General features: G+C 41.3%; 1 protein-coding gene across 1 annotated transcript in view; it reads left to right on the plus strand.

The window, feature by feature from the left end:
* Nucleotides 1-920: 920 nt before the first annotated feature.
* CREB1 (cAMP responsive element binding protein 1) overlaps nt 921-22169 on the plus strand; it is a 45098-nt gene continuing 23849 nt past the window's right edge. The window contains exon 1 of the mRNA XM_038421029.2: nt 921-1190. The gene's annotated coding sequence lies outside the window, so the exon portion shown is untranslated. The remainder of the gene's footprint in view (nt 1191-22169) is intronic.

A 22169-nucleotide genomic window follows, 5' to 3' on the forward strand; every position in this document is an offset into this window, starting at 1 on the left:
AGTAAGACAGGCTAGGGGTGAGCGAGCAGACAGCGTGCCTGCCGTGGGTTGGGAGGAGACAGGTTAGTCAAGTAACCTAAAGCAAACTGCTGCTCTTATGAATATTGCAATGGAGAACCTAATGGTCCCTCAACGGGCGGGGACTCTCATGTCCCAGCTGACCCCTGCCCGTGCTGCCGTACCTGGTGCATCTTTCCCAGGACAGGCGGGGAGGGCTGGCGGGGCATGGGGCCCGTGCATGGCATTGGGCTGGGTCAGGTGGGGTGGGCCGGCGAGGCGTGGGGCCCGTGCCCTGCATGGGGCCAGGCAGGGAGAGCTGGCGAGGCGTGGGGCCCAGGCTGATCTATGTCCGCACTGGGCGTGTTAGCTGTGCGCTCCCAGTGCCCAGGCGGTGGCTGGCTCCGCGGGCAGGGGGCTCAGGTGGGGCACGGTTCGGGGGGGTGGTTGCTGGGCCCTGCTCCCCTCTCCATGACAGCGAGGGCCGAGAGGCTCTGGACATGCCCCGCTCAAGTATTTGGCTCCCGGCCACGAGCCGGGCCCCACCACGCGGCCGGCCAACCCCCATCGGGAATTTCCGTGCTTCTCCCCCCAGCACTTCGGCCATTTCCGGAGAGCGGCGCCCTCCGTTCGGGGCCGCGCTCAGCGACTCCTCCCGAGCTTCGGTCATTTCCGTGAGCTTTCGGGGCTTGCCGTTCGTTTCCGATCGCTGCCCCGCGCTTCGGCCATCTCCGGGCGCGGCCGTGAGTTTTCGTGCCAGCCGTCCTGCGCTTCGGTTTTTCCCGTACCTAATCGGGCATTGCCGTGAACCCGGTCGGCGGTTCGGCTCTTTCCGGGTTCGTTCGGGAGTTGCCGTGAGCGCCGGTCGGCGTTTCGGTCTTTCCCGGATCCATTCGGCTGTTTCCGTGATCTCCGGTCGGCTGCGTTCGGGCGCCGCCGCGCGGTGTGTGGCTTCGGCCTTCTCCGTGAGAGCTCGGCGTTTTCCGCGCGGGGCCGCGGCGCTCTCGGCGCTTGCTCCCTGGCTGGCTCTCCTCAGTCGGCCGCTGCCTGCCTGTCGCCGGGCTGGGAGAGCCTTGTGTGTGAGTGACGCGGCGGAGGTGTAGTTTGACGCGGTGTGTTACGTGGGGGAGAGAATAAAACTGCGGCGAGAGCCTAGGCGCGAACGAAAGCAGTGACGGAGCAGCCCGTAACCGGTAAGAGGAGGAAGGCGCCCAGCCGAGGGGGGGATGGAGCCGGCGGGGCGCAGGGAGCAACAGGCGCAGGACGCGGCCCGGCCTGCACCGCCAGCGGGAGGGGCGCCCGCTTTAAAGATGGAGCCCAGCCGAGCCCTGCAACATCCCCGCCGCCGCCGCCGCTCCGAGCGCGGCGAACAAAGAGTAATGGCGGCGGCAGCCGGCCCGCAGCCGCTCCTGGCGGCAGCCAGCGCGCAGCGCGGCGGGGGCAGCGGCAGCGGCTGCGGCGGTCCCTTCGCCTGGCCGCGGGGGGACACGGGCAGGCCCCGGAGGGACCGCTCCTTTCCCGCCTCCGGAGAGCCCAGCTGCGGGAGCGCCGGCCGCGACCGGGGCGCCGCAGGTCCGAGGAGCCGCTGTCGGGAAAGTGGCGCCTCGCTAAGTGCCTTGTGTTCCCCCCCCCCCTCCCCACCACAGCCCCGGGCTGGCCCCGCCGCGGATCGTTCTCCTCCCCCCCGGACGGCGGGTCCCTCCAGCCCGCCCCCACGAATCGTCCTCCCTCAACAACCGCCCAAAGCCCGGTCCGCCCTCCCCCGCCGCGGCTCAGCCCGCCAGCTGCCCCCCAAAGCCCAGCCCGGCGCTGCATCACCCCCCCCCCCCCAAGCCCGGGACGGCCTCCCCCGCGCCCCCCACTGAGCTGGCCTGCCTCCGCCCCTCAGAGTCCGGGCTGGCCTTACCGCCCCCTCCCACCCCCAGCCCGGGCCGGCTCTGAAGCTGTTCTCTTCCCCTTTCCCCCCCGTCGAGACGGAGTTGTTGCTGTGAGAGTAGGGCGATATTTACTCGATGAGAAATAGACCTCTTGAAAGGTGTATTTTTGACGCCTTCAAGGTGCTGCGTGCAGACAGCTCAGTTCAAAGGGTCGGTTACTGTTAACACACCCCACCATGTATGGCACAAATATCTCTTAGATTAAAACTGAATTTGAAACGCTTTTTCTCTTCATGCTTATTCCATTCAGTATTAGCTTCGCCGGCTTTTAGTCCGATTCACTTTCTGACTGGTATGCTACACTGTGCTGTCCGGGAACATCTGGTTAAAGAAACTGCAATTAAACTATATAAAAACATGTGTAGTGGTTTTAGCTTGTTACAGAACTAGTTTTTCTCCAATAAAAACTTTTTAAGAGTTTGTTTTGGGCCAGACTTGATTTGATGGGATCCTCTTTCAAAGTGGGGTATGCAAATATTCACTTCTTGAAAGGCCTGCAAGAAGAAACTTTCCCAAAGTCACCACCACATTGCTTTTCATGAAAATTCAGTGGAAATACTGAAGATGCTTATATCACAGAGCAAATAATAAAGATACCGATGTCTGTTTGTAGCATACTCCTGGTGTATAGTAGTAGAAAGATGCACAGTCTTGCTAATACTTTAAAATACTAAAAAATGAATTTCATCCAAGCATTACTGTAGTTAGCTTTTGGTTCGTTGCTCGCTCTTGCCATTAATCTTGCAAGTTTCTTCAGTGGGAGTTCTGCAGGCAGAAAGATAGCTGGATTGGAACTGTACTATTTCTCAATACTACTTTTAATATCTGCTCTCTCCTACAGTACCCATAATTCTGAAAAATCTTTTTAGCCTTCTTGTGCTTCTTTCTGATGATTGTGATGGTAGTTTTTATTTCCCCCCCCCCCCCTTCAATGTCCATACTAGAAATTCTTAATCTGTGACTTTTTTTTTTTTTTTTTTTCCACTTGCTGTTCTATACCCGCTTCAGCTTTAGGATTCTGCATCTTCTTGGACAGTAACCTTTTAAAATACTCTGCAGCTCATTTAAAGGCACAACATTCTCAACTTTTTTTTTAAAGGACTGTTGTGATACAACAGTGCTGGAACCCGGAAGCATACCCCTTCCTGGTGCTGTTTTGTGCCTGCCCAAAGATTGCAGGTTTGGGAGGGGGAGGGGGCTTTCCCCCCACAACACTTCTGCAAGGGTCCTGGTGCTCTCGTGAGTTCTACAGTAGGTCTAAAACTTTTTTTTTTTGTAATTCTTGTTTTTATAAAATACATGTGACTTGTCTTTTCCCTCCAAAATAAATGTTTCCCTTTTTAGTATATAAAGTCATGCTAGCAGCTCAGTGTTTCTGGAATAACTCTAGCCATCAACCATGTGAAAGAAATAAAACTCTTCAGTTAGGAGGCAAAAATCAGTATTTAACTTTTCCAGAGGTTCTTGTAAAAAAGCTGGAAATTGCGTGGGAATATTGAGTGTCTCCTTCCACTCCTGCAAAGAGATGACTGTAAAGGGTTAGAGTACCATGTGTTGATGGATTATTGTGCTTTTTTTAAAAAAAAAAAAAAAAAAAAATTTGAAATACTCATCTTTTCATTCCCTTCTGTTTAGCTGGTTTTTGTTTTTTGGAGACCCTTTATGCCTCAGTCCTGTAAGCAGGTCTATCTGTACCAATTAGAATGCAAGATTGGGGTCTTTAAATTACAGAAACTGTAAAGCTGGGATGTCCCAAAATTTATTTTTTTTTAAGACAGTTTCTCATTCACAAAAATGTTGGTCTCTAAGTGAGGTAGGTAAACTGTTTCTCATGTATGTGAATTCCTCTCTAACCAGCAGTGCCTTTCCTCTTTGCAGTGGAAGCCATATACTATTCCTGATTCCTGCATTGAGTAGTATAAACTTGACAATAGAGGAGTGCTTGAAAATCTTAGGAAACTGAAGGGCTGATACAGCACCATTGAAATCAGTGGATCTCTTCAGCTGATTTCAGGGGGCTGGTGATTCAGTAATTAAATATAATATGCTTTTCTTTTGTAAAAAGAAAAGGAGGACTTGTGGCACCTTAGAGACTAACAAATTTATTTGAGCATAAGCTTTCGTGAGCTACAGCTCACTTCATTGGATGCCCCACTGAATGCATTTTGTGTTGTGTAATTCATTCTTAGTGAAGTGGATTGTGGTGTGTTTTTTTTTTTTTTTTTTTTTTATTCAGAAGTGTTTACTAAAGTGACAGTAAATACTTGCATCTTATTATTTTACATCTGCAAGACTTGCCTCTCATCTATCCCAAATCTATTCTATTTGAGGGTAGGAAGTAAGACACTAACTTGCTGCTTTCTAACCTGCGAAGTACCTGTTCAAGAACTTTACTACTCCCCTCATCAAAATATTAAATCTTAAATTAGTTTGCTTTGAATGTGTCTATATTTTAGTCAATAAACTTAATGCCCTCTTTAGATTGTATGGGAGTCTTGTCCTGGGAAGGGAGGAGACTGAACTTCTAGCAGAGGGGAGAGGGCAGTCCATTGGGTGTTGGCTGCCTAGCTGAACTCTGGCTCCTCTGTGGAGAGGCTTATGTGCCACCTTAAGCTCCCCTTTGGCTTCATAGGGCAGAGTGGGACTGGGAATAGTGGTATCTCCCAAGTAGTGGTAGCCTTAACATGGGGGGGATAGACTTTCAGAACCTGATTATTCCTTACTTGCTTTGATCATCAGTGACGTAACTAACTATATTGACATTTAGATTATCCTAGGGTCCATCTGCAAAACAAAACCTTCACTGGTGGTGGTATGCTGCTACAATCAAATGTAGATATGCCACACTGACACAAATTACTGCAGTAAATCGCTGTTCTGCTGGAATAAAAAGTGTCAGTACAAGCCCTGTCTTGCACTAGTGCAGAGCTCTACGTCGCTATGTAGCTGCAAATTTTGTTAATGTAGGTAAGGCCCTACATTTGTAAAGATACAGTAGATATCACTTACAGTTACACACTACTCTCATTTTCATTGCTTTCTTTGCAACTAGCAGGCCTGGTTGGAACACATCAAGAACAAAATGGCAACCCTTTTTAAATTACTTATTTAAATAAATGCTGCAAACTGTCTAAATTTGAGCGTTGATCTTACATACTCCTACATCTTGTAAAGTTGTCTATAATACAGCTGGCATGTTAAAATGTTGTTTATTATTTGTATTGCTATCTCACTGGAGCTGAATCCTTAAAGTAAAAATTGTCACGCTACCTTGTCTGTGGTCAGTGATTATGAATGTCTGTAATCTATGTCTGAGTGTTTGAGAAGCATCCCTGTAGATGAGTATTTCTCTTCCCCTTCTCCCAGTTGTTTCCCTGTTCAGCTGCTAATATTTGGTACATGCTTCAAAACTTTACATTTAGACCACAGAAGTGCAGCATATTTTAAGAAGAAAGGCAGGAGTGTACATTCCCATGCTGCTTTCTCCCTGATGCTGGTAAAAGCAGTAGTTCGAAATAGACAAGGATTTGCTCAGTTTCCTGTTGCCTCTGTTTTCCCTGGCTTTGTGTGGTCTACACTTTCCGTCTAAGAGAAGAAAACAAATTGAGGGAGTCTCCTGATTGGAGAGGGTAAGAAATTTGGAGGAAGCATATTTAGTTGTTAAAATACAACTCTAGACATTATCTTGCTACTACGGCTGACTCAAATAACTTATGCGTGACCTTAAGCAAATCCTAATTATTGTGCTGCCATTTCCCCCTTAGTAAACGGGCATACCTACTTATCTCACAAGAGTGGTGGTTGTTTGTTATGCATTTTGTAATCCTTGGGTGAGTGGTGCTAAATACATAGGAATTACCATTCTGGATCATACTAGTGGCCTGGCACTAGTATTATCATACTTGTGGTCTGACAGTTAAAAAAGCTAACCATGTTAGGAACCTTTAGGAAAGAGAGAGATAATAAGACAGACAATTTCATAAGGCCATTATATAAATCCATGGCATGCCCACACCATGACTACTGTATGCAGTTCTGGTAGTCCCATCTCAAAAAAGATAATTAGAAATGGAAAAGGTACAGGGAAGGGTAACAAAAACGATTAAGAAAATGGAACGACTTTTTTATGAAGAGAGATTAACAAGACTGGGACTGTTCAGGTTGGAAAAGAGATGGCTAAGTGGCGATATGATAGAGAGCTATAAAATCATGAATGGCATGGAGAAAGTGAATAAGGAAGTGTTGTTTTCCTCTTTGAATAACATAAGAACCAATAGAATTAATAGGCAGCAGATTTAAAACAAACAAAAGGAAGTACATCTTCATACAACACACAGTCAGCCAGTGGCACTTGTTGCCAGGGGATGTTGTGATGGTCAAAAGGATAACTGGGTTCCAAAAATAACTCAGTAAGTTCCTGGAGGATAGGTCCATCAATGGCTATTAGCCAAGATGGTCAGGGATGCTGTTATACCAATAAAATAAAAACCAGCAGGATCTTATTAAAGGGGAAAAGGCAAAATACCACATTTATTGTGAATACAGAAAGAATCATAGTAAGCAGTTAGTTATAGCTATAACATTCCATTCAATTTTATATTTATTCACACACACACAGAGGTTCTGCAAGGTTGTTATCATAGTTACCAGCCTTAGAGTTGCTCATGCTAAGCCACTGGCCAGGTGGTCTGGACATGAGGAGGGAGCAGGGCCTTGTCAGATGCTCATGTGATGCTCCTGGAAGTTGGTTTGCAGCATCAGACCCCAAAGTTCTCACTTTTATAGGAATTTCTTCCTATGGCAGTCTATGGGAATTGCTTCATCATGCTGTTGCTGAATCAATCAGCAGATGGCACATTCCTGAGAGCTCTGTGCTGCCAGATGTTATCTTGTTCTTTGGTTCTCCCATTCTTGAGGCTGTTGGGTGGATTCCAGTCTGCCCTCCCGGGGGTCCTCTGGTTATTTCCACTTGATGCCTTCTTCAGCCGATGGACACTGGATTCTTAGGCTGGCACCTCCCTGATCATTCAGTTATTATTCACACCAAGCATCCATCCACATACATCCTCTATCTCTATTTTAATCACAATTGTTAACAAAGCAGGATGAATAGAACAAAAGGGCGGGGAGTCTCTGGGTGCTGTTTCTTTTGTTACAGAGTATTGCTTTGAGTCTCTCTCTGTGTGAGTAGTTGTTGTTACAAAGGATTGCTTTGAGAACAGACTCTGTCTTAGAATGTACTAACACAATTAGCAGCTTGCAAGTTTCACACATAGAGGGAGAGAAACAGTACCTTTATGTACATTTTCATACTGTTTCATGTGACTAGCCATATAAATCTCTAATCCTTTATTAAGTATTATTTGAGTGATAGCATATTAGGCTGAGGATAGTTTTGTCCCTCATTCCCTTCGGTTAGGCAGGGTCTTTTTTTGAAGGGAGAAAGTGCCTTGGATTGCTTTGTAGACAGACCGACCTTTTCTGTTCCGTATAAATAGTGACATCCATTCAAGGCCAGACAGGCTAGGAGAAAAATCCTATTGTCCAGCAGCCTGGGACAACCAAGAACCCAATCTGAAATTTACATACTGCCTTCCAGACTGACTTAAATTTTAAAGGTTTCAGAGTAGCAGCCGTGTTAGTCTGTATTCGCAAAAAGAAAAGGAGTACTTGTGGCACCTTAGAGACTAACAAATTTATTAGAGCATAAGCTTTCGTGAGCTACAGCTCACTTCATCGGATGCATTTGGTGCAAATGCATCCGATGAAGTGAGCTGTAGCTCACGAAAGCTTATGCTCTAATAAATTTGTTAGTCTCTAAGGTGCCACAAGTACTCCTTTTCTTAAATTTTAAAATTATGGATGCATTTATAACTAAGGATGGATGATGTGGACTCTGATCCTTATTTTTATGGCTGCAGTGCTGAGTGGTTTATGTAAATTTGAATTTTTGTATATGTGCAATATAAATAAAAATGTGATACAGCAGTTTAAAATATTTTGCAGTCACATGCACACTTACCTTGTCACAGTCATTATTTCATTGTCTTCCTGTGGTACTCTTTACCTTGTATGTTATCCTTTCTCAACTCTGTTTCCTTCCTTGGTCATGCTTTATTATTCATCTTGTTAATTTTTCAACCTCATTGCCCATTTCTTGAGCTTTCTGTTACTGTCATTTTCTAAAGGCTCTCTCTACCTGCAACAGAATTTCCGAGAACCTTCTGGCACTTTGATTATATCTCTTCTTCTGTTATATAGACACCACTAGAAAAAACAAAGAGGACTTGTGGCACCTTAGAGACTAACAAATGTATTTGAGCATAAGCTTTTGTGGGCTAAAGCCCACTTCATCAGATGCATGCAGTGGAAAATACAATAGGAAGATATAGATATATATACAGAGAACATGAAAAAATGGGGGCTGCCACACCAACTCTTAATGAGACCAATCGATTAAGGTTGGCTATTATCAGCAGGAGAAAAAAAACTTGTAGTGATAATCGGGATGGCCCATTTTAAACAGTTGACAAAAAGGTGTGAGTAACAGTAGGGGAAAAATTAGCATGGGGAAACAGTTTTTAGTTAGTGTAATGACTCATCCACTCCCAGTCTTTATTCAAGCCTAATTTAATGGTGTCCAGTTTGCAGATTAATTCTATTTCCCCATGCTAATTTTCCCCCTACTGTTACTCACACCTTGTCAACTGTTTGAAATGGGCCATCCTGATTATCACTACAAAAGTTTTTTTTTCTCCTGCTGATAATAGCCCATCTTAATCAATTGGTCTTGTTAAGAGTTGGTATGGCAGCCCCCATTTTTTCATGTTCCCTGTATATATGTATATCTCTTCCTACTCTATTTTTCACTGCATGCATCTGATGAAGTGGGGTTTAGCCCACGAAAGCTTATGCTCAAATAAATTTGTTATTCTCTAAGGTGCCACAAGTACTCCTCGTTCTTTCTGCTGATACAGACTAATACAGCTATCACTCTGAAATAGACACCATTCTAAATCTTCTGCTTGGTATCTCAATAGCAGCAAAGAATGGACCATTATTCCATTCTGCAAACAAACCCACCAGCACATCTGATCTGGGGTTAAATACGATAACCTTCTTCCTGTATGGGTTTCCTCCTAAACCCCATTGAACTGTAGAAGAAAGCATGATTTGCGTGAATCGGCCCTTATTCTGCAAATCTCTTCCTCTGGCTCTGCTTTGCTGGCAGTACCTTCAAATGTACTTGTGTGTGCTCTCCACAAAGTGCAGTAGGAGATATAAGCGGGGCTTAAAAAATCCAGACCCTAGTGGGGGGTAGAGAACTTCCTCTAGAGAGAGTATAAAACCAGTACCATGAAAACAATAGGATTCTGGTCACGCTCTCTGAAACTGATCACAGTCATGGCTGTTCTTCTCTTGCTGCTCTAAAATCTCCTGCAGGGGAACAGGATAGGAAGGGTCTTTTCCCTTTTGCCTCATTCTCACAGAGTGACTCCAGTAGATGGAAGCAACAAGTTCAGATTCCAAGTATAGGCAGAGGCAAGAACCAAAGACTGATTATTTTAACTGCTTCTGTCCACAGTGACCAAAGTCATGTTAACTTGTCCATACTGAAGCCATGAAAGCTGTGACTGGCCAAAATATGTGGGTGATCTAGAGAGACGTTCTCCCTTTCAGAAGCCTGGACGTGTGTGGGGAACATAGCTATCCCTTGTCAAAAGTCATGGAGAAGGAGGGGCAAGGAAAGAATCCCTGCAAGAGGCAAGGTGAGAGAACACCTTGGGTCCCCCTTTTTCCAGGTAGCCATGTGACAGGAAGAACTCCAAAATGTCATGTTCCTTCATTCGAACCTCGTAGGTGCTATGATAATACCGATATAAATAATACGAAACGTGAAACCCCCAAACAGAGTCCAGGGACAGCATCTTGGTGGGGATCTGAGCAGTCCCTTTCAGCTGCTGGAGCAAGGCAGGCAGTATATTTTTCAGGAGGCACTGCCCCTTAGAACTCACAGATGATGCTTCCTACTCTGCAAGACAGTGTTTAATTTGGCCTTAGTAGTGTCCTTATCTCAAACGATATGCAGCTTGGCCTCTCTCTTTCTCTCTCTTTTTTTTTTTTAAAGTAAGAATTGTGCCTAAAACTGGATTAGCAAGATAGCTCAGTGGTTTGAGCATTGGCCTGCTAAACCCAGGGTTGTGAGTTCAATCCTTGAGGGGGTCATTTAGGGATCTGGGGCAAAAATTGGGGATTGGCCCTGCTTTGAGCAGGGGGTTGGACTAGATGAGCTCCTGAGGTCCTTTCCAACTCTGATATTCTATGTTGCCAGTTAGGATTAAGATGCATTGCAGAGCGGTTCACATTTCTTCTGATTGGTGAAAGCCAGAGAAGAACAATGTTGCCCATTGCTAATAAATAATCAACTCTTTTTTCAGAGAAGCAACTGTAAGAAAAATGTAATTGCCTACCCATCCTCAAAAAGCCAGCACTGAACTCAGCAAACCTTTCCAGTTACCATCCCGACTCCAAACTCCCAGTCTTAGGCAAAATCATTGATTAAAATAGTGACAATCGAGCTCTATCTCGTGATTCTGTCGACATCTTGGACACATTGCAATCAGGCACTCTAAAAGATGATCTCCTCCTGGAAATGGAGAGAGACTTAATCTTAATGCACATACTGTTTGATATGCCTTTAGTTTTGCCTCCAGCCAAGCATGGAGTGCTCCTTTTCCACTCGCAATCATGACATAACTAGATTTAGACAGGGCAGAACTACAGTGCCTCAACTCATTCCTCTCCAACAGGACCCAGAGAGTAGTGATGCTTTTCATCCCAAAGGCCCTGCCCTGTGGGGTCCCTTGAGGATCCATCCTGTTTCCCCATCTCTTCAGTATCTACATGGCTACTTACGGAGATGGTAAGACATCTGGGGCACTGATGCCAATGGTGCACCATTGACACCTACATGTCTGTTTTATTTTACACCAAGGCAACCAACAACATCACAAGCATATGCCAATGTGTGCATGAAATAAATATCCATGAAGAACAGCTGGCTCAAACTCAGTCCAATCAAGACAGAAGTGATACTGATTGGAAGCAGGGAAATACACTTAAGAACTAAGCTGGACATTGTCCTCCTTTTCCATTGAAGTCATGTTTGACTAAAAGATAAAATAGCATCAGTACAGGAAAAAAAACACCTTTCATCTGTATCTGTAGCTTGTTAAGAAACTCCACCTCTTTTTGGATCTGGGCACACTTATCCATACATTTGTTATCTCCGCATTGGATCACTGTAACTCACTGTACCAGGGCTGAATGTAGAAGCAAAGCAGATTCTCCAGTTTTGTGCAGGAAGAGGCTTCTCACTACCTCAACAGGACTAGCTGCTGCAGGTACCTCACCCATGTGTTCCACTCCCTCTTCTGGCTCCCAGTCTGATTCTATTGCCAGTTCAAGTTCTTTAGTCCTGATTTTCAAAGTCATCAATATCTCAGGACCACATCTCCATCCTATATCTACCAAGACAGCTATGCTGCTCTAGAGCAATGCAGTTCTCGAAATTCAAGATGAAGTATTAGTGTTCTAGCTTGTGGAGGTTTGAGTGTGGAGATCAGAGTAATCCAGAGTATGACCATCCATAAGGCATATTGCAAGACCCTCTTTTGAGAATGCCTTCCTGCAATGGACAAACTGATTAAAAATACATGGAAAAACTTTTCACTGAGTGATTTTTTTTTTTTTTAAGGCAGAGTAATTTTGGCTTAAATTTAGCAAGTTTAGATTTAGGTTTGGGGGGGGGTGCTGCCAAAAGTGGCTTACAAGTTGCATTGTTTTAGTACAATAGGACAATTAGTATAGAGTCAAGTCTCCTTGTATCGCTTCAGAAACAGTTTACAAGAGTAGTGACATTGAGTTAAATGGGGGAGTTCAATTAAAGCAAGATGACATTGACAGTTTTGTTTCAAAATTAGTGGAGCCTGAAAGACAAAGTAGTTGTAGAGAATGGGGTGTATGTGTATAACATAATTCTTTGTAAGTGTCTCAAAATTTAAGGGGTGACCTTGAGTGCACATGGCTTCTAAAGACTTTTATTTTATGTTGAATTCATAGATATTGACTGTTGTTCTTAATTCACTACAAACATTTGGCCTCTGTTATTTCTAGCCATCTTGCTTCTAGATTTAATCCACTTCACATAGTAATCCATTAATAAACTAATAGAAAAAAATCAGTTTAATGAACATGCCCATTTTTTTCCCCTTATGAACTCTTTAAACAGATTTTAAAACAAAAGTCTTGTAAGTGTTCATCATGTGACATAACCTCGTATTCATTTGATTGGGTTTGAATATTTGAACTGTCGTGTATATTCTAAACATCAAACATTATGAAAAATGTTTTTTGTTTTGTTTTTTTAATAATCTATTCCTGTAAAAGCTGCAATTTATACACGAAGCAATGATTTTGTATAATCTGACTTACAATAATGCTTACTTTAGTGCCTAGATTCTAAGTGGGTCAGATACATTCAAAATGAAGTTGTCACTTCTGATCAACTTATAAAATCTGAGCATAGAGAAAGAGTAGTTGTCTGACATTCTGTTACATAGTATATAGAATTTAGTAATTCTGTTGATCACATCTAAAACTTGACATTCTTGCACTGAACGTCTTGACTCAGTTGCCAGTCTTTATAATACAAAATCATTCCAGCTGTAAATGTTGGTTTTACCACTTTGGAGCTTCAGCAGTAGATTTTTCAAGTTCCAGTATTTTGCTTCATGCTCAGATGGTCTTAGTGTTCAAATCCACCCCAACATAGAAAGGAAAGGAATGGCCTGGATAATAGAAATCAAGCACTGAGTCTAATTTATCATTTACTTTTTTGTGTCTGAATAACAATTTTTAGCTACTCAGAATTGCCACCCAGTATTATGGGAAGGCAGAGAAGACATGTTTTGTTGCCTGGAATCTATTTAGTTCCAGAATCGTGGGGATTTTCGCTAGGATTTTGTTTCAGAACATAACCTTACATACATAATAGACCAGGATGGCACCCCCATTCTGATTGTGATCTCTCTGGGCCATCAATCCAATCCTAAAATGGGATACCTTGATCATTGTAAGGATTGCAGTCTACGTTCACACTGTAATATTAAGCCACGGTCCACAAACAAATGAGTTTGGCTTGAAAGACTACAAATAATGGCACTACATTTAATACAGTGTGTAGTGTTTTTTCTGATACCTGCTTTTATAGCCTTAATACATATTTATCTGTTATACAGATCCTCTGTAACCATATAAATCAGATAAGGAAACACCTGTACTGAGGCAATTTCCTTGCTTTCTAGTATAGCTGCAAGATTGCCACTTGCATATGGATGTGCAGCATTCAGGTTTAGTAGGTTACTGCAAGTCTAATTCAGTGTTCTATGGCTGCAGAGAAGTTTTGAACTACTGACTTTTGCAGAGGGCATTAGTTTAAAGAAAACTGCAATGGGAAACTTGCATGTCAGTTTTTTGAAGGAAATTAACATTTCAGAGTAACTTGGACTTTGTTAATTTAACCAGTATGTGAGGTACTGAATGATTAGAGTCTGTGAATCTCTGCACTGTAGAGGGGAAAACAAAGTCTGTACAAGAGACTATCCTTATTAGACAACCTGATATCTTAAGCCAGCTGCAAAGTATCCCTCCAACTATGAGTACAATTCTACTTCACCTTTCTTAGGAGACCACCTCTGTTGAGCAACCAGTCTTTGCTCCCTTAACTAGTTGTTTAAACCCAGTTTCCCTGTATTACTAATATACCCTTCACTACCCACTTCTCATCAGTAACTAGTTATTGCCTTATCGAAAATCATACACTCAACATGCAGCCTGAGTGACCAGGATTAGTGCAGACTTCCCCGTAAAGGGGGAATCCACTACCAACACCAGGCCACAGTGGTTCAGGACTACTGTAGTCTCTGTGGCTGGTGGATCCAAGCAGTTATGTATGCACTGAACCTCACCCAGTGAATTGGTATGTATGAAGCCAATGTGGCACGTGGATCAAGATCCTTAAATCAGTTCATCTCACTTTTTCCTGAAGCAGTTATTCTAGGTCTAACTGGATGGGGTCTTCAGAGATTGGAATATGCTTGGGGGAAAAATAAATGTTCTATTTAAATGAAAATGACAGGTCTGCCATCAATTCCAAATCCTGATAAACTCCGCACAGTGAGAAATGGGTGCATGTTTGCCTCTTCAAGTGGCGCTTAATCTGCTCTTGCTTCTTTCCTGGGTCTCATGGCATCATCATTTCCTCTCTCTGTCATTTTTCTTATTGTTCACACAGACATTACCCTGCTTTCTGTTCGCTTCACTTTCCCACTTCCTCTCTCTCAAGGGGTCTGCTTTCAGAATCAGCTCTTCTCTCTGTTATTTTGAGCTGCCTAGCTCTTTTAGCCAAAGGACCATCAGAGGCTAATGTTCTGAACCTACTGCCACTAAAGGAGATTCCCCAAAATATTTCACATGCTATTAAATAGCAAAAGAGAAGAGAATCACTGTGTTGTACCCCCTTACAGTAGTGAGCATGACATTAGGGAGCTGCATTATTTGAAAGCAGCAGTATAGGGGGCCCCATTTGAGATCATAAACCCAAATGCCACATCTTAATACTGATGTGATTGGCAGTTAAAAAAACAAAGCTACAATCAAAATGGAAACTGGTTTATAGTTTAATGCTGGACTCAAGTGACAGTGTTACAAGGGTTCGATTTATGACTTGCTACAGTCACTGGCTTCAAGGTAAGTTGTCAAGAAATGTAAACTCATGTGTCCTTTTCATTCTCCAGTCTCCAGTTCTATACCCAGTATGATTCTGGCCAAAGTAAAAGGAATAATTGACTAGGGCCAGAAATTAAACCCATTATCAAACAGTATATTGCTGAGCATGACTCTCTAGTTCACCGGGCCTACACCACCTGTCAAGAATTTGTTTTGTAGAAAAGATAAGTGTCTAAACATATTGTAGGATCATCAGCTCCCAGATTCTGCTATCAAAAAATAACCTGACACCTACACTTTACATGGAGTTAAAAACTTTGGTGTTTAAGTCACATTGGCCCAGTCTAGTATAGTGATCATTTTAGTGGACTATCATGCTGCTACAGTGAGCATGAGTGCAACTTTCTAAATTATATTAGCTTAAATATTTTGATCTTTGATATCAGCACCAAGTTAAAAAGGTGTGCTCTTTCATTTATTGACATTTCATTTTTGTCAGAGGAAAATGGTGTGTGTACTATTAAGGAGAACCACAAAAAACTCAGTGGGGTTAAAAATAAGTACTTCGGATTTTTTTTAAAGTAAATAAATAAAAAGGAAAGATACCAAGCTGCAGTGAAACACAACTGGAATACAGAAGTGAATAGACCACTTAATATTTGTACTTAATTCTTTCTTAATAACGTGTGTGGTATGCTTATTGAAGTCCATGGGAGTTGGTTACATACTTTCTAGGGAAAAATTTAGCCTTCAGAATCTCTATTGCTTGTATAGTTACAATGCATGAAGGTGTTTGGGGATGAGGTTGTTTTGTTTTTATTCTTTTTGTCTGCATACTTATCAAAGGTATTTCATATCCTGGAACAAAAGAAAAGGAGTACTTGTGGCACCTTAGAGACTAACAAATTTATTTGAGCATAAGATTTCATGAGCTACAGCTCATTTCATCCATTGAAGTGAGCTGTAGCTCACGAAAGCTTATGCTCAAATAAATTTGTTAGTCTCTAAGGTGCCACAAGTACTCCTTTTCTTTTTTGCGAATACAGACTAACATGGCTGCTACTCTGAAACTTGATATCCTGGAACATATATCAAAATTTCAAATAAAAGCAAACAAACTGATTATCCTTTTAGTATCCTACCTGTGTGCATCCAGCTGGAAGCAGTAAATCATATTCATGAATTAAAGGTGACTTGTAAAATAAATTTTTAAAAGGGAGTAGGGATTGTGCCTTTTTCTGTTTTTGTTCTGTTTCTCTTTGGTAGTGTTTTGGATGGTAGGAGGAATCTTTTTTGTGATGGCTTTTTTAAACATCCACCTCAAATATTAAGTTTGGTCCTCCTTTTTTCTGCTGGAAGCCTCTTTAGAGGATCCAGAGAACTGGAATAAGAGCTTTTTTAGCTCTCAGGTGAAGGGACAGGGTATAGAATCTTAAATAGTTAGAAATTGGGTATTTAAGTTAAATATTGTGATGCTTCCCAGGGGTTCTCAGGGTTGTTAGGCACCTCGCTATCACCTGCCGTTAGCATGAGGAAGCCTCGTCTGTACCTGGGTCAGCTCCCTGACTCGTCAGGCAACACAAGCACTCCCCTCTAGGCCAACGCAGACCTTGCTTTCTCTACAAACTGGCATAGGCACCCCTGGAGCCCTCCGATCATGTCTCTGAAGTATCCAGCCCCTGGTCATTGAACATGCACAATATTCACAGATTTGTTGCCTCTAAAGAAATAGTATACTCCAGCTTACCCATTTCACTTTAGGTCACCACTCCACTTAACACACAGCAATTATACTTGTTTTCACTATTAACATGTCTACGTTTATTTTAAAAAGAAGAGAGATTCACCTAATAGCAAGTAGAAGTATTGGAAACAAATGGTTACATTTAAAATAAAATCATAACAAAGATTCTACCACCTACACTTACTTATCTAGATACTTTCATGTCTTACAGAGCAATGTTCACCCAAAGTCCGTCCAGCATTTTTACAACCAGCATTATGCCCCAACAATCTATTGTCTTTACTCATAAATAGGATCCCCTCCTGCTGTTTATCTCTTGAGGATTTTGCAATCTCTTGATTAACATTTGGCTCACTATGCACTGTGAGACACACTTCCTGCTTGACAGGAATCTGCCTGAGACATATCACCTCCTACTTAGCTGCCTTAAGAACCTCATTTTCAGTAGAGACACACAAGTCCTTAAATACTATCTGTAATACATTGTGCAGTGATTATGACAACCACAGAACTGCTGGCTCTCTTTAGAGACCTCACATGTGCCACCCTTTAATGATTTATCCTAATATCTGACTCAGGGAGTGCCTGTAAAACTTCATGCACTCTTTCTGCCAGTTGGCCCCAAGAGGTTCCTGGATCACAAAACTTGCTGTTATTTTTTTTAAAAAAGGAAGAGAGTTGAATAAAAATATCTTGCCCTCTCATTTAGGGTCTAATTCAAAACCTACTGAAATCATTGGTCATATTTCAGCTAGGTCTCTAGGGTATTTCTACAGCCTGCATAGACAGACTTGCACTAGTTTTGCTCAAGCTAGTGGGCTAAAAATAGTGTGGCTATTGCGGTATGGTTGGAGGCTCAGTCTAGCCACCTGATCTTGGACCTAAGGAGTGAGTGGGCTTGGACTTTGGCAGCTAATCCAAGCCACTGTCCATGCCACAACGTCCACACTGCTATTTTTAGTGCTCTACCTTGGGCAGAGCCAGCACCTGTCTCTCTGCCTGGCTTAGGAGGCATGCTCCCAGCCACAGGTAGGTAAGACCTGGATTTCTAAAATTAAAAAAAAATAAAAATCAGAAATTGTGTAAAATAACTAGAATATTCCATGCTTCAAGTCTGTGTAAATACTTTAAAAAAAAGTTTTAGGAAAACTCTTTCAGCTATAAGTTCAGCAAAGGTGGGGGGAAATGTCCATTTAAAAATACTCTAGACATTCATTTTTTTTGGCAGAATACACAAAAAATGTCCATATCAAGTTTCAAATCTCAAACTAGTGACTTTGATCATTCAAAAAGAATAATTTTAGTTTATCAAAGAGGAGCGTATTACTAATTCAGGCCCTGATTCTGCAAATGTCTGGCAATGGGATGACTCATATGAGTTTAATTATGCATGTATATGTTTGCAGGACCAGAACATAAGTGCACACTCATGGAAAGTGTGCGACAGGAATAAACTCCGCAATTAGATCACCACCATGTTCTCTTTTACTTAAAACAAAACAATTTAAATTCAAAAAATCCTAGATAGTAGTGTAACATTCTGATTGTAGTGTTAAGCGTTCAAATTAGAACATTCCAATAGTTAAAAATGCTAGGCAACATTCACTCAGACATCTTGTATGTATATTTTCTCTTTCTCATTCTTCCTGTTAAAGGAAAATTTTATTGTATTACAGTTAGTGTGTGCCAAAAACTACACAGGAATTTCCTGACTTGGGTGTTCCACAGCTCTGATGTTACATTTTGTACTTACGATGAGATCAAACACTCGCATCCTTTCTTTTGAGATTTTAATTGAGGATGAAAATAATTGTAGCCCCAATAATTTTTGCCAGTCGTTTGTCATTTAGATAGCCAAAATGAAGTAGTGAAATTATTAATGGGAGTTACATGAAATTTGTTTAGATACTGTTGTACAAAGGTACTATAATGCTAGATTATTTCCTACTTCGACATCCTTGAACCGATCTAATGCCAAAGACTGCCAATAATGTTTGCACAAAAGTGACATAGAAGGGGTAAAAATGGAATCCATGCAGTTTGTTACAGATTAAAAAACGGATATATGTATCTATGTAAAGACACAGTGTTTCTTGGAATAGTATTTAAATTTATTCTGTTAAATATACTTTGGCTTTCTGATGTCTTAAGTATCAGTTTCTTTAAGGTGACATATGAAATGGGTAGGGAGGGAGTTACATCCTTTTTTAAATTATTATTCTTATTTTTGTTGTATGAAGAAGGCCTGAAAGGTTTTCTACTTGATGATTTCCTTAAAAATATCAGGAATGTTTCAAGGGATGTTCCTTTTTTTGTTGGAGACCTTACTGGAAGACTCAGAAATATGCAGGGATAGCTTGTTCACTCCTTTCTTGAAGGGGCAGGGTGTTAAATCTTTAACAACGAGAAATTTTCTCTGAAGTCTGATACCTGAATAGCAGGTAAGAGTTTTAAACAGTCTTAGTTTTAAACACTTCTCATTTCAATTAATCGGGGTTCAGTTCCTTTGTATGAGATGTCAAGATCATACTAATTCTCCAGTCATCTATACAATATTCCAGGAGAGACAAGACTTCAATTTCTAATGTAGAAAACAAGAAAACAAAAAAACAAATCTTTTCTGGCTGCCGCTAGGGCATCTAAATCATGTTGAGGGAAAAGTCAGATCCCCAGTGTGGCAGCAATTGATTTTTGTGAAGGTTCAGTGGAAAGTGAGAGCTGCAGGGGAGTGTGGAGAGGCGGAGAGGGAATGGAATGTGATGTTCAAGAAGGAGAGTGACGCACTTAGGAGAATATGTGGGATAGGAATAGACTGAGAGAAACGGGAATGTGAGGTACAGGAGGGAGACTGCAGAGGTACAGGTGGATACTGTGGGGCACATTTGTTAAGTTTACTGGTCTGTAATTCCCTGGATCAATATCTTTTTCTTTCTTTCTTTAGATATAGGTATAACATTTGCTACCCTCCAATTCTCTGTTATGGTAGCTGTTTTTAATGAGAGCTTACATGTTTTTGCTAGCAGCTCAGACACTCAAGACTTCCAGAACCCCTGGGCCTAGTAATTGCTTTTTAAGTGATCTGTTTGTTCCAGCAGCTCTTCTTCTGTCACCTTAGTCTCTAGTAGTATGTGATCTTTACTACCAGAAAGGAGTGGATCTGGGGGAGGAATAACATCCTCTTTGTTGAAGACTATTGTAAAGAAATCATTTAGCTTCTCAACAATGTCCTGATCTACCTTATTTGATTCCATTAATCCCTGGTTTATAGTTGAATTTTGAACCTGAAATGACCATACACACTTTGTAAGGTTATGACAAAGATGTTATATGTACACTCATCCAAATTCTTGTACAAATGTCCTTTCTGTCTCTGTCTTTGCATGTATACTCTCGACAATAGGACTTAGAGGAACAATACCAATAGAGTTTAATTTAAGGGGGAAGTAGACCAACCATTACTGTTTCAAAAGTCTCATGCATTTTTGCACCTTGATAAGCAGTGCAAACTTGCAGTTTGTTTAATTTATGATGTCTTTGATTGCTATGGTAATACAACTAATAATAGTGCATAGGACTGGGTTTTTTAAGTTACTTTTTGGGGGAAATTAAATGGAATATGAAAAAGATTTGTGATAGTATAGTAAATAGTATTTTAAAAATCTAGCAGATTTTCTCTTTAGAGAAGTCTGGATAAACACATTGCTAAGGTTTGTCCGACAGCAAGAATGTGTCTTCCCTTCTTTGACACAGAACCGCTTTACTATACTTACCAAAAAAAGACTTGTACATATACACAGGGTTTCACAAATATTAAGTCAATGGAAAAGCCATGAATAGCATGTATGTAAACTATATACATTTTATAGTGACCTTTTAAAGCTGTGGAAAGGTCTGATGACCTAAGGAAGACTAGAAGGTCTTCATGGTCTGAAGAAGATTTTATAATATCCAGAATGACACTTCTGTGTGTTATAGATATTTCATTGTGGCTTAAAAACTAAAATCTTTGCTGACTTCCTGAAGTCCTCAGCTGAAGAGCTTGGGTTGAGAGGTTTAGGACAGCTCTGGATCATGGACTAACTATTGCATGGATTCCCATGAAGGTTCATAAATATGTTCCTAGTTTAGAAGTTAATTATGTACATCAGATTGTTACACAGCAAATCTTAATATCTGTTTAATAACTTAAGGAGATTTCCATGCAAAAACCATAATTAAAGGTCAGAGTTAAGATGGTAAATAAATTTTTCTAACTTTAAAGATAGATAAACACTGGTGTTCACAAAATTAAGCATTATAAAGGAAGGAAGTTTAAGGTTTTATTTTTAAACAATTTAATAACTTTGAACTATAGAACAAAACAACAAACTATAAAATATATAAAAATTATGAGTTAAATTGTCACAAACAACCTTATCTCAACTCCATTATCCTATCTACGCTCAAACTCCATTCATGAGGTATTCTTAGGCAAGCAAGCTTTACATTTTCCAACTAAGACAAGATCAACCACATACTACACATCCCAGAATTGAAATACTAATATCTGCATCATCTGCCAGCCAAATGGCCATAGTATCTCCAGTCTGCTCTCTCCTGACCAATCAACAACCCGAACATCACACCTTTTAGAAGTCAGACACACAAATCTCATCTTACCTTCCTGATATTGTTCCCTCAGACCCACCATTGGATGCAATGAACCAATCTTAAATTGTTCTGATCCTCAGTGGCAGGCTTCCTGTAGATACTAATAGATGAAAACTGTATTCTGTGTATGTACAATGGTGTGGCCCCTGCAATCTGAATTCTGATTGCATGATTCATGATGGTTACCCAGCCACAGGCTGTGTATTTCTTGAAGTCCTAATGAAAATTTGTAAGGTATAAACTGCTTAAAATACATTAAAACTACAAGATTCACTGCCAGATTACCAAATTATAGAGTATCAGGTATCTGTGAGCTGTGATACTTGTCAGACTCATGTCTGCCTTCTGTGGAATATACAAATTCTGGCATCAGTGGGAGGCAGGGCAGAGTTTGGAATTCTTTGGAGAACCTAACTTGCTTTTTCCAGAAATGGAGAGGGTTTTGTGCTTTTTGTTTTTTAAGTGCAACTTAACCTTGATTTCCTTCCTTTCCATAGTGTTTGGATTTTTAGAATCACCGTGTTCTTATGTTCTATTTCCATTACATTAGTGATACTTAATTACAGCATCATTCCATCTTAACCAGGGACTTTTCTAATTCTTTCCAAACTGATGTTGGAACTACATATGTGGTACTTGATAGCACTAAAACTAAATTGCTGATTTGAGGGAATATTTTTTTTTTTTGTATTGGAATGATCACGTTTTGGTTTATGTACAGTGCCTTGCTCTTTTCCCATGGAACATGATAAGGTAGTTGGCACCTGTATCTTTCCATTGGTATTTTTCCTGAAGAAAACAAAAGTGTTTATGCAAAATTGGTCTTCTGTTGCTGCTTTCAGTATTTATGGAGCTTTCTCTTTAACAGTCTGGAAATACTCAGTAGAGGCTAAACTGGTCCAGAATTCGCTCTTATTGTTGATCATCATTCCACAGATACTTGTTTTAATGCTGTTTACTTTCATTAGTCTGATATGCAGTAACTCTAATGTAAGCCATCGAGATTTCATATTTTACCCAGGACTGAAGTGTGATAAACAGAATGAATGTGA

The sequence above is a fragment of the Dermochelys coriacea genome, chromosome 11 (genome assembly GCF_009764565.3).
Source record: "Dermochelys coriacea isolate rDerCor1 chromosome 11, rDerCor1.pri.v4, whole genome shotgun sequence".
Classification (NCBI taxonomy): Eukaryota; Metazoa; Chordata; order Testudines; family Dermochelyidae; genus Dermochelys; species Dermochelys coriacea.